The sequence below is a fragment of the Eleutherodactylus coqui genome, chromosome 5 (assembly GCF_035609145.1).
Source record: "Eleutherodactylus coqui strain aEleCoq1 chromosome 5, aEleCoq1.hap1, whole genome shotgun sequence".
Classification (NCBI taxonomy): Eukaryota; Metazoa; Chordata; class Amphibia; order Anura; family Eleutherodactylidae; genus Eleutherodactylus; species Eleutherodactylus coqui.
Window position 1 is genome coordinate 234161419 of NC_089841.1, and position 10894 is coordinate 234172312.

Genomic DNA, 10894 nt, shown 5'->3' on the forward strand with positions numbered 1-10894 from the left:
TTATGCTGCCCTCACTGAGGACAATATAAGGGTATGTTCACAGGGTGGAATTTTGCAGCAGATTTGACAAGGAATCCATGTGGAATCTGCACTAATTCCATCCCCAATTTGCATCAAATCTACATCCCATTACCTTTAATGGAAGTCTATGCCACAGATTTTTTCAACATGTGGACTTCTAATCCGCGTGTGAAAAAAAAACAAGTAAAATTTCATGACACAGATTCCACACGACATCAATGCAAATCCACTTTGGGAATTCCACACACTGACTTGCCCATTGAAAAGGGTTAAATCCATGTGTGGATATGCAGCCATATTTGCAGTTGGCACAGTCTTTAGAGGCGTAATCCACATCGGATTATGCCATATGAAGATATCCTTTACGCATACGACAGTTTCCCTTTAAAGCTCAGCTCTTTTATCGACCTACTATATGCTCAATAGAAACCACAAATGTGATGCCGTGTGGTAGTTTTACTGCCCTATGTTTTTCCTTTAGTTACCAAAATAATTTTTGCTACGTTTTTTCCCGTGACATATAGGGCTGTTTTTTTTTTTGGTTTTTTTTTCTGTTTTTTTTTGTTTTATTGGGGGTAAAAAGCTAAAAAATATATATTGTATTTACACTAAAATAAAGTATGGAAACGGGTTCTTTATTTTGTTTTGGAGGTTTCGATATATAATATGTATGGTTTGGGATTACAGGGCGCATATAGGGATGGTTTTGGTTGGCGTCATCTTTGGGTTATTTTCTTTCTCATGTATATATTGTTGTTTTATTCTGTAATTTTGTTTTACTGATGTATGGAAGTATGTTTTTTTATTATCTATATCCCCCATGACGTTATATAAGACCTCTGGGGGACATTCACATGTTCGTTTTTATTTCACATTTTTCCACTGTAGCTGAGGCATCCATAGAAGCCCCAGTTACAGGACAAAACATCCCCTGTAGTGACATTAGTTACTGGCAGAGCTGATCAGGGTCTATTACCACCGTGTAGCTCTGCTACAGCAGGGGATCCCAGTGGTCACGTGATCTCCGAGCTCCCGTGGTGGAAGAAATACTTCCACTTTCACTCTTAGTACATATCACTCATTGAGCGATGTGTACTAAAGAAAGGAAGAGGCAAAAACTGTTAAAACCCACTTCTCCCTCCTCCGGGTTATCAGCTGTGACTAACAGCTGACAACGCGTCCTGCTTCTGATTTATTACAGAAGCAGGAGGCTTTAATCCCCACTGTAAATTTACATTCGGCAGGGCTTAAAGCCCGGGACCAAGCACCGTATATTTACAGTGCTTGGTCCTAAATAGGTTAAAGTCTTAGAGATTTTTCCACAAAACTTTTATGACTTTTTAAAAAGTCATATTTTATGTGTGTCTTGAAATCCTGGTCAAACAGCAAGTCACGCCCTTTTTTCACTCCACTTTTCAAAACTGATGTGGGTGGCGCAAATAGCTCTAATTCGAAGGCAAATGGTTAATAAATGTGTCCTACAACAGACTAGCCACTATTTTGGTGTAAAATATGCCAGAAAAAAACTCATAAATACATTTATAGATGTGGACCATACTGCCCCATGTGTGCTGCAGTAAGTAGTGCCATACACATTATGCTCCATAGTAAATAATGTCATTTACACAGTATTGAACACTACAAGTAAATGCTGCCATTGCATTTCTAAGTCCCTCATAGTGTCCCAAAAAAGTTATATCATATAGATGGTGCCCAACAACAAATGCCACCATACAGATAGTGCTTTCAAAGATCCCAATATAAAATGTCCCCATGTATAGCGTCCCCTATGTTACCTAAACAAAATTGCACCATATAGATAGTGATTCCCCTGAGAATACCATATAAAATTGTGCCATGTATAATGTCCTCCAAATACCCCATAAAAAGTTATGCACATTAAAGTCTTCCAAAGTCCTCCATATATCATTGTGCCATTTTAGCTGCCCCATGTAAAACAATTCTGTATAGATTGTACTCCCCCCCCTTCTAAAGGCCCATTTGCACGCAACGAATATTGCTCAAAATTCGCTCAAACAATGTCTTTTGAGCAGTAATTGTTGCGTGTAATTCTACCATCGTTTACTTTTCGGCTGACCGATGATTTTTAGGTAAGCATAAAATCCATCATTCGGCCGGAGAGCTGATAGCAGGGACCACATGCTGTGTTCTCCACGGGAGTGTTGATTACATTGTATTCAGCTTGCAGTCCCGTGGCAGAACAAAGGAGCTGTATGCAGAGAACAGACCATCTGCTGTTCTCTGCACACAGATCTGGAGGCTCATTTACACTCAAATGAAGGTAATAAGCTGCTAATGGGCATTAGTGCCTATTAGCAGCTGATGCAAAATGATCACTAAAACTATCAGTCACCCTATCTTTCGAACAAATTTTGAGCGATCATCTTTGCGTGTAAATGGGCTTTTAATAAATAGCGGTGCATTCAAAAAACATAGCTGTTTTAATCTTTCACAGCCAGCGCAGTCTGCAACTTTTTTGTGCCCGATGGCGTTGTAATGACCTGTAATGTCTTCAGCAATGCAAAGTAGGCTGCTAATTAAATGTATCTTACATAGTGAATGAAACTTTGAATAAAACAATATCACAAGGGTATCTAAAAACTTTGTAATATATCTTATTAGAGAAAAATGCCTCCTTCTCCACTTATGAATCACTTGTGCTAATCATACACTCTGAAATATTGGTAAAATTAATCTTAAAAGAGATTATATTACTGAGCGCTCAGGTTACATACTGCCCAAAATGCCTATGGATTGGGAATGGAGGAGGAGAAGGGACCTGCAGAATGAGAGAGAAGCAACGATACATACAGAAATGCTGCTGCAGGCTCTAGTAAGTGTTTTATCTCACCGCACTACTGGATTCACAGCTTCACTGCTCTGTACTGCTGTGTCATGTACATGTTGTGTTGGTGAGTATGCTACAGAGACATAGGGGAGCAAAGTTGTCTTTCTGTGTGTAGTGTGTGGGAGATATCAGCAGTTAGTTTCCACCCACTATCCCAAGGAAAACTTAAAAATAGATATACAGCCTGCAGAGGCAAAAAAAAGGAGTAATAAATGCCATCTACCATTAAAGCGGTTCTGACACGAATAATGTTTTTATGCTTTAACAGTAGAGATGAGCGAATGTACTCGTTTCTAGTAATTACTCGATCGAGCACCGCGATTTTCGAGTACTTCAGTACTCGGGTAAAAAAAAGATTCGGGGGGCGCCGGGGGGAGGCGTGGCGGCGTGGGGGGTAGCAGAGTGGAACAGGGGGGAGCCCTCTCTCTCTCTCTCTCCCCCCTACTCCCCGCTGCAACCCCCCACTCACCCACGGTGCCCCCCGAATCTTTTCGCCCGAGTACGGAAGTACTCGAAAATCGCGGTACTCGGGCAAAAAAAGGGGCGTGGCCGAGTACGCTCGCTCATCTCTATTTAACAGCCATTGTTGCCTGGTCTGCCTAATGGACACAGGGAACCCACGATTAATGGCTGTTAAAGCATAAAAACATAATTTTGCCAGGGGGGGTGCTGTCAGGACTCCGTGCTGAGCCTATCTGATAGATAGGTGCACTGCGGAGAATCGCTGCATGCTGCGATTTGAGTCCTGCGAGCGGAGAATCTTTATGATTCTCCACTCATGGACTTCAGGGCTGCGCTTTCTGTAGCGACGCTATGGAAAGCGTTCACAGCGTTACCCGTGGACAGATTATCACCGCGGATAACGCAATGAACTATCGCCCGTGGACAGGAGCCCTTAAGGTGATAGTAACTGCTACGGTTATGAATGACTGCATCTGCTGTTGTGCTCAGTAAAGTTGAATTGCTTGCAGTTGATCAGGTCTACAATTATTTTCTTAAAGAGAAACCACTCATCCACCAAGTCCCGCTCGTATGGAGCTGATTCTGGCCCTTTGACACATTCACAGTGTCAGCCATTTGTCTCTCATTCCCATGGCATGTCTTTCTTTCCTCGGTGTCCTGAATGTGTGAGGGTGCACAGTTTGCTACTGTATTGTAATTCTATATGCCTGATATGCTACTTATGGCCACTAGATGTCACTGTAATAGCAGAGTCTATTCATAGTGACAAAGTATGTTCCTGAGAGCAGGGCCGGCATTGGAGTGGGGGGGGGGGGGAACTGGGCAATTGTCCAGGGCCCCCATGTTCAAGGGAGCCCCAGGTCCAGCCCAACACTTGTCTTAAAATATAAATATGTATATGGGAATGAAAAAAACCCAACGTTATATTCATCTCGCCTTTTCTGCTCCCTCTGCGCTGCAGTTGCTGTCCCTCCGGACCCTGATGGTCTTCATTCATCTCCATGCAGTCGATCACATGTCCTGGGTGTCATGGCCTATCATTGACCTTAACGTTAGCACAGCTGAGCCAATGATTGGCCATAGCACTTATGTGCTTTAATGGCTTACATAATGTGAATAGCTGTCAGGACTCAGAGCCAAGGCAAGTTAAAGGGGTTGTCCCGCGCCGAAACGGGTTTTTTTTTTTCAATAGCCCCCCCCGTTCGGCGCGAGACAAACCCGATGCAGGGGTAAAAAAAAAAAAACAGATAGTGCTTACCTGAATCCCCGCGCTCCGGTGACTTCTTACTTACCTTGCGAAGATGGCCGCCGGGATCTTCGCCCTCGGTGGACCGCAGGTCTTCTGTGCGGTTCATTGCCGATTCCATCCTCCTGATTGGCTGGAATCGGCACACGTGACGGGGCGGAGCTACGAGGAGCCGCTCTCCGGCACGAGCGGCCCCATTCAGAAGAAAGAAGACCGGACTGCGCAAGCACGTCTAATCGGGCGATTAGACGCTGAAAATTAGACGGCACCATGGAGACGAGGACGCTAGCAACGGAACAGGTAAGTGAATAACTTCTGTATGGCTCATAATTAATGCACAATGTACATTACAAAGTGCATTAATATGGCCATACAGAAGTGTATAACCCCACTTTGTTTCGCGGGACAACCCCTTTAAGTTCACAGTGACAGCAAAGAGTGGAGAGGGGACAGAAATGTTAAGGTGAATATGAATACCTTTTTTTATTTTCCCCTATTGTTTTTAAAAGCAGCTAGGAGCATTAGGCCTCATGCCCACGGCCGTAACAGACTCTGCCAGCAGCGAAGTCCGCCGCGGCGCCCCCCAAAACCCCTATACTCACCACTCCAGATCCACTGTACACATCCCACCTGGCGGGCCGTCCCGCATGCGCAGTACAGCACGTGAAGCTCCGGCAGTGGGCGGGGACGCGTATTCACGTGATACTTCTGCTGTACTACAGCGGAAGTAGAGCGTGACGGTCGGCTTACATTGAATACAATGGAAGCCGACCGCGCGTATTCCCATGGCAAAGACAGCATACCGCATTTTCTTAGGTTCAGTAAAACGCAGCAGAAATACGGTCGTCGGCCTTAGCCCTTACTAAATGGTGCCATGCAGGGAGCAATATTACTGTGTAGGGCCATGCAGCGCAGCAACAATACAGGGCGGGGTCATGCAGGGGAGCAATATTACTGTATGGGGGCCATGTGGGGAGCAATAATACTCAGTGGGGTCATGCAGGAAGCACTACTACTCAGCAAGGCCATACAAGAGCAATATTACTGGGGCCATAATCAGAGTATTATTGATGAATGGATAGAATACTATTACTATATAGGGCACCACGGGTGGCATTATTTCTATTTGGGGCACTATAGATGGGGGAATTGTGTAGAGGTGTGGATAATGTAAATAGGGTGCTGGGAAAGTGAAGTGCCAAGGATGTCGGGGTGTCAAATTCTGCAAAGACAAGTCATAGCCAAGAAAAGTTTTGGTGTTCTGTAGCAGATGGAGTAAAGAGAAACTGAATGACTTCAGCAGGAGAAGACATCACCTGTGATCACTGGATATAACAGTACAGGGTTAAGAGAAGTTGGGGGGCCCCAGAATAAACTTTTGCACCTGGGCCCTTGAGCCTTTAGCTACGCTCCTGATATAACACTGTAATCACCTATGTGGTCTGCAGAGGGTCTGTGTGAGCTGGTTTATTCTGCTGTATGGTCACTGTATAGGGGTGTAAGCATCTTACCGCCGCTGGATTGGAGCCCAGGTGTAGTAGCCGAGTCTGTCCCTGAAGAGTGGTCAGAATAGCTGGGAGTTGTTATCAGGAAGTCACAGTATACAGTACAAATGGGATGAGACGGAAGCGTAGTCAATGGAAGCCAAAGGTCAGCAGCAGGAGGAGGTATCGGTATGCTTATGGAGGAGCTGCCTTTGGTGGTGGAACACAATAATCACACACTGAGGGAGTAGCAAATCCAGACTATTATAGGAGATGCACTCAAGGTAAGAGGTGGGGTCAGGAGGATAACTGGGATCAGAGAACAAGGCTGAGGGTTATGCAGGGGAAGTGTTTACAAGCTGGATAGCTCAATAACACAGGTCAGTGCTTGCAGCACAAGATGTTCTCGGTTCAAGTCCTGACAGGGGGTAATATTGGCCATTGTATAGTGGATTTTTTCAGCAACAGAAAGGAAATAATTTGGATGCTGCTATGGTTGAGCAGAAACCTTAAACCACAACATGTTTCATCACGGGATGTGAAATACGTATTTCCCACACATATATAACACAGGTCTGCGATGAAAAAATTGTAGCATATTTCATTAGTGGGTTTAACAGTATTTTTTGTGCTGATTACGGTAAAAATAGTGAAAAAATTTCATCACCCCTAGATAAGTCACAAATTTCACCTGAAATATTCTTATTTTCAGGGTTTTTCAGGTTCGGTACGCGTACGACAACGAATCTAAACTGTCTGCTAGGCGTGACCTTGACTGCAGTCAGTGACTCAGTGTGGAGCCAGCCACTGTGGTGTACGTATCTAACGGTTTTGTGATATGGTATTTAGAAGAAATGGTTACTAGAAGATGTGTCAACTCTCCTAACTTTCTGTTATATTTGTGGGTCTTATACCGTCAAGAAGCAACAAAGGAACATTTCTAATTTTGTTCAGAAGGTGTATTTTGCATACTTTGGTATAAAATTAGGGGACCAAGATAAATCTTAGGCTCCCCATATAGTGTGTTCTGTGTGTGTTGAAGAACTGAGACAATGGTTTCAAGGTAAGAAGAAATCATTTCGTTTTGGAGTACCCATGGTTTGGAGAGAGACTAAAAATCACAGGGCTGTTATTTGTGTTCTTGTTCAGTGCAAGGTTTCAATTTAAAAAACAGGAAGGAATTTCATACCCAACCAACATACGTTCGGCTATTCGCCCTGTTCCTCATGGACCTGACTTGCCTATTCCTTCACCTCCGGATACCCTGGACAATATTTTAGACGATTTAGACCAAATGTCACATAGTAGCAGCGATAATGATGACAGCTATGATCCAGGTACCAATGACCCTGAACTTTTCGCTCAATCAGACTTGAAAGATTTAGTACAAGATCTGGGCCTACCAAAGGATTCAGCGGAAGTGTTAGGGTCTAGACTTAAAGAAAGACATATGTTAGCCTCCGGTGTTTCATTTTCATGGTACCGACTTAGAGAAAAGGAATTTGTCCCTTTTTTTACACAAGAGGGTGAACTAGTTTTCTGCAACAATGTACCTGGAATCATGGAAATGTTCAACATCACGTATGACCCAGAGGAATGGAGACTTTTCATAGATTCGTCAAAAAGGAGTTTGAAAGCCGTACCCCTTCACAATGGTAACCAATATGCTTCTGTGCCTGTTGGACACTAAGTCCATTTGAAAGAATGCTACGAAAATCTTGGGGTCTTAATAAGCTCAGCTACTCTGACCATAAATGGACCATTTGTGGGGATTTGAAAGTTATTTCCATGTTACTAGGTCAACAAAGTGGTCACACAAAGATTCCATGTTTCCTCTGTGAATGGGATAGCCGTGACCGTGACAGGAAACAACACTATATGTCGAGCAGACCTGGCCAATCAGAAAGGCTCTTATTCCTGGAGTTAAAAATGTTGAAAGACAAAGTTTAGTGGATCCTAAAAAGATCTTACTTCCACCACTTCATATCAAATTGGGACTAATGAAACAGTTTGTGAAAGCATTACACAAAGAAGGAGAGTGTTTCAAGTATCTTTGTGAACAGTTTCCTGGTCTATCAGATGCTAAGCTGAAAGAGGGAGTCCTTGTTGGGCCTGACATAAGAAAACTTTTAAAAGATGAAATCTTTGTCACTAAAATGGAAATGGAAGAAAAAAATGCCTGGAATTCATTTAAACTTGTTGTAACAGGCTTTCTTGGAAATAAAAAAGACCCAAACTACAAAACTTTGGTTGCTGAATTGTTACAAAACTACAAAATCTTGGGCTGCAACATGAGTGTCAAAGTCCATTTCCTTCACTCACATCTGGACTACTTTCCAGAAAATCTTGGGGCTGTAAGTGAGGAACAAGGAGAACGTTTCCATCAAGATCTAAAATAAATGGAGCGCAGATACCAAGGTCGATGGAATGTCAACATGATGGCAGACTACTGTTGGATGTTAAAAAGGGAAAATTCACAAGAACACAGCCGAAAAAGTACCAAAAGAAGCTTTGATGGAAAAAGAAAACGTTTTTACAAAGACTTATAATAACTTTGCAACACATGTGTATCACTATTATGCTTATTTTAGCTAGGTATTGTTGTTGTTTTTTGCTTTTACTTCATGTTAAAATAATAAAAACAAAAAAAAAATTCCGTTTTTTGTATTTTTTCCAAATACTTCAACTTTATTTTGTAGGCAAGCCTTACGTGATAGAAAAATCAAAACAATTTTTAAAAAAGTTTTTTTTGCAGACCTGTGTAATTTGTGTTTATACTCCAATGGTACTTTCATTTTAATCCATCAGGCTGTGTTTCCCTCTGCTCTATACCCCTGTACCCCTTACATCCTAATAATATTACATATTGCTCAGTCATTATGTAGAGGTAATGGTAGCGGTCCTGATGGGGTGGTATTATTTGGGTTCTGTATAGTGGTAATACTGGTTATTATAGAGTGTCCTTTTCAATAACAGTATGGAGGTAATATTTACTCACTGTATGGTGGTAATCCATGGTCCCAGTATAGTGGTTATATTTCATACCTATATATGTATATGAATACAGTTTTTCTCTATGTTTGCTGGTGGGAGTCATGATGCAGTATACTTTAGGCTTTGTGTCCGAGATCTTCTATATCCTAAGCAATGCCTCTGGATGCAGGAGACTTCATCGCAGCTGCCCTCTTTATACTACTTCTGAATTGACTGAATGTGACTTGATGTTGGTAGAATATTGCAGTATCTCGGGCCCCATTTTTAATTTTGCCCAGGGCTATGCTTTGTGTAAAACCGGGCCTGCCTGAGAGAGACTGATGTCTTTAGAGCGGACAGAGAAAGATCCAGGGTCTATAGACAGCAGCAAAAGTGCCCAGAGTAGTTGCACACAGAGCAGTATCGCAGAAAGTGAGCGCACCTGATACCGGAGGCCTCATCAGTACAGCACCAGAGCAAAGACAAAGGAGAGAGTGACCCCAAAGCAACCTAATATATATATAAATATATATATATATATATATATACATACATACATACGACCCAGTGAGATACAGAGACTTTGCATTACCCCAGCTGATGACATTCAGAGACTGTTAATCTTCTACTATATTCACCTATAGATTCCACATTATGGTGCCCGTTGCACCTCTGTAGTTGTTGCCGAATAATTTACAGTAAAGAAAGAACTGACTGCAACCACGGTCCACCTGCTTATTACACATTTTGATGCTAGTAGGCAGGATGAATGCAGATATACCAACAGAAGAAGCAACGTCATCTTCTAGCCTAGTACATCCGATGGTACCAGTGGAGGTCTGTTGAACCATTGGCAACAGTTTAATGGATCCAATTTGCTGATAGTAGACCGGCGAGCATATGACTGCAAGCAGTGGGACCGGCAACCTTCTGTGTGCAAGTATAATACTAAGCACTCACCCTCCTCCAATATATGGTAGGTGAGTGAGTGGGTGTTCATCAGTATATTGCACTTGTGCAATGCTCCTCCATATAACAATCTGCCTTTCCGCATTCTGTTGGGAAGTGGTGGATACCTGTATATCCTTGTATCAGTATATCGGTACGTATGGCTGCTAGCGGTGATTTTTAGAAAGCTGACAAGATAAGCGGGCAGCCCAACTGCGTAATGTTTTCCCACAGTCCTGGAAACAGGACTAACCTTAAGCACATTTGAAGGAAAAGCATAGAGAACAGCGCTGTTAAAGCTAGCAAGTGATAAGCTGACATTTGAACAAACTTTTTATGTCCTGGAGGAGGTGAATGGCGGGACGCCATCTGAAGGCATGTTGTGGTTATCTTCCTAGCAGCAGAAAAGGAAGAGTCACTATCTTCGTCTCCAAACCGCCTGCACAAATAGAGGGCGTTGTTACAAAGGAAGGAAGAAGAAGGGGCCGTGTATTTCATGAATACTCAAGTTGTGCTGGGGGGACCAGATCATGCTAGGCCTCAGAAATCAGCTATTGAAGAACACACTGCGGGTGAAGCTAAAGCGGGAACCTGACCTGAATCTACACCAGGTTCTTAAGCAAGCAATTGTCCTATGTAGGAGGAGCAATATGGAACTTATTTTATGATACAGGAAACTCAAAGTGATCTGCTTAAAGCAATAAGGGGCTCAAATTTACTCCCTGCAAAGATACGGGAGCTCAAGGAAGTGCTCACCCCCTGCAAGTAGGGAGTACTGTAGCCGTTGGGGGGGGGGGATACCATAGGAGGGTCTGCTACGTCTCGCCACACCTTATAGACTAATGTCAGAGTTGGCCCAGTGATTTACGCTATGTCTAGTGGGTCACAGGA